Below are 3,047 nucleotides of genomic sequence, written 5' to 3'. Positions count from 1 at the left end.
AACCACTAGTGGTTTTTGGGTGTTACTCTCGTACCCAACCGCTTTGCTGAATTCATTTGTTAATTCAAGTAGTTTTTTTGTGGATTTTTCAGAATTGTCTCTTTATAGATTTATATCATTGCAAATAAGGAAAGTTTTGCTTCTTATTTTCCAATTTGGATGCCTTTTGTTTCTTTCTCTAGCCTAATTGCTCTAGTTAGAACTTACAGTACAGTGTTGGGTAACAGTGGTTGACAGCGGGCATCCTTGTCTTATTCCTGATCTTAGAGGGAAATGCTTTCAGTCTTTTCACCATTGAGTATGATATTAGCTGTGGCTTTTTCATACATATCCTTATCATAATGAGGAAGTTTCCTTCTATTCATATTTTCTAAGTGTTTTTATAAAGAAGGGTACTGGACTTTGTGAAATGCTTTTTTTTTTTTTGCCTCAAAATTGTTTTTTCCTTTGCTCTTTTAATGTGGTATATTATGTTTACTGATTTTCTTATATTGAACTGCCCTTCCATATATGGGATATATCCCACTTGTTCATGTTGTATAATTCTTTGATATGCTATTGGATTTGGTTTGCTAGTATTTTGTTGAAGATTTTTGCATCTCTGTTCATAAGGAATACTGTTCTGTAGTTTTCCTTTCTTGTGATATCTTTATCTTGCTTTGGTATAAGGGTGATGCTGACCTCATCGAACAAGTTAGGGGGTGTTACCTCCTATTCATTTTTTTTTTATTGGTTTTAATTTTTCTTGGAATGTTTATAAAATTCCCTCATGAAGCCATCTTGTCCTTGACCTTTCTTTGTTGTGAAGTTTTTGAGTACTGATTTCAATCTCTTTACTAGTTATAGGTTTGTTGAGATCTTCTGTTTTTTCTTGCATTAGTGTAAGTAATTTGTGTGTTCTTGGAAATTTTCTCATTTCATCTAGGTTATCTAATTTGTTGGCATAAAGTTATTCATAGCATCCCTTATAATCCTTTTTATTTTTGTCTGGTTGGCAGTAATTACCTCACTCTCATTTCTGATTTTAGTTTTACTTGTGTCCTCTTTTTTTCTCATTTTCATTCTAGCTAAAGGTTTGTCTATTTTATAATCTTCTCAAAGAAGATTTTATGGTATTTTTCATTCTGTATTTCATTTTCTGTGTTTCTCATTCTCCATTTCATTTATCTCTTCTCTAATCTTCATTTATTTCCTTCTGTTCACTCTAGATTTAGTTTGTTCTTTTTCTAGATATTCCAGTTTTGAGGATAGGTCTTGATTTGAGCTCTTCATTCTTTTTAATCTTTTTTAAGCTTTTAGAGCCTTAAATTTCCCTCTCAGCACTGTCTTTGCTGCATCCTGTAAGTTTTGATATGTTGTGTTTTTATTTTCATTTGCCTCAAGATATTCCCAATTTCCTTCATGATTTCTTCTTTGACCCATTGTTTAATTTCCACATATTTGTGAATTTTCCAGTTCCTTCTCAGTTATTAATTTCCACCTTCTTTCCATAATACTTAGCAAAGATATATGTATAGTTTCAATATGTTTTTTTTTCTTTATTTTGAGTGTATGGGCTAGAAATCTAACCTGGGTCTCCTGCATGGCAGGTGAGCATTCTAGCACTGAATGACCCTTGCACCCAGTTTATATATATATAATTTTTTTTTTTAATACATGGGCAGGAACTGGGAATCAAACCCAGGTCTCCGGCATGGCAGGTGAGAATTCTGCCACTGAGCCACCATCACACTACCCTCAAAATGTTTTTAATGTCAGTTGTTTTGTATCCTATCTTATGTCTGTCCTGCAGAATTATCCATGTGTACCAGAGAAGAATGTGTATTCTTCTGCTGTTGCATGAAATGTTCTGTATAAGTCTGTTAGGTCTAGTTGGTTTAGGATATTGTTCAAATCTTCTATTTTGTTTCTGATCTTCTTTCTAGATGTTCTACTCTTTATTGAAAGCTGTGTATTGGAACTTCCAAACGTTAATGTAAAACTTCTATTTCTTCCTTCAAATTGGTCACTATTCATTTCATATATTTAGTGGCTCTGTCTTTAGGTATATACATATTTATAGTTGTTTTTATCTTCTTGCTGAATTGACCCATTTAGCAGTATATAGTGACCTCCTTTGTCCCTTGTAACATTTTTTTGACTGAGTCTATTTTATCTGACATTAGTATAGCTGCCCATCTCTCATGTTACCATATATATGGCATAGTATTTTTCCATTCTTTCACTTTCAACCTACTTGTGTCTTTGAATTTAAGGTGAGCCTCTTATAAACAGCATATAGTTGTCATGCTTAAAAAAAAATCAATTCTGAAAAAAAAAATCAATTCTACCAATCTCTGCCTTTTGACTGAGGAATTAAATCCATTTATGGTTAACATATCTATGGTTATGTGGACTTTGTGATGCCATTTTGCTATTGTCTTTAAATCTTAAAGCTTTTTTGTCCCTCAGTTCTTCTGTTAATGCCTACTTTCATATGTATTTGATTTTTTTCATTGTGTGATTTTAATTCTCTTATTTCTTTCTGTAAATATTGTTCACATATGTTCTTTGTGGTTCCATGGGGCTCAAATATATCATCCTAAATGTAAATAATCATGTTTGACTTGATACTAATTAACTTCAGTAATATACTTCTTTGCCTTCCCATCTTTTTGTTATAATTGTTAAAAATTATATCTTTATATATTGACTGTTCAAAACCATAGTTTTATTGTTAGTTTTTATGCACTTGCATTTTAGAACCTGTAAGAAGTAAAAAGTGGAATTATATACCAGAAAAATACAATAGTATGGATGTTTATAATTACTATATGGTTACTTTTGCTAGAATTCTATATTTCTTTATGCTGCTCCATCCTACTGTTGAGTGTTCTTTGCTGTCAGCCTGAAGAACTTCCTTTAGCACTGCTTTTAGGATAGGTCTAGCAATGATGAGTTCCTGAAGCTTTTGTTTATTTGGGAATGTTTCAATCTCTCCCATTTTTGAAAGATAGTCTTGCTGGATATAAAATTCTTAGTATATTAGCAGCTAGGAAACTAAAAAA

This window comes from Tamandua tetradactyla, chromosome 1, assembly GCF_023851605.1.
Source record: "Tamandua tetradactyla isolate mTamTet1 chromosome 1, mTamTet1.pri, whole genome shotgun sequence".
In the NCBI taxonomy this organism is placed as follows: Eukaryota; Metazoa; Chordata; class Mammalia; order Pilosa; family Myrmecophagidae; genus Tamandua; species Tamandua tetradactyla.
Note: the sequence above shows the minus strand (reverse complement) of the source record.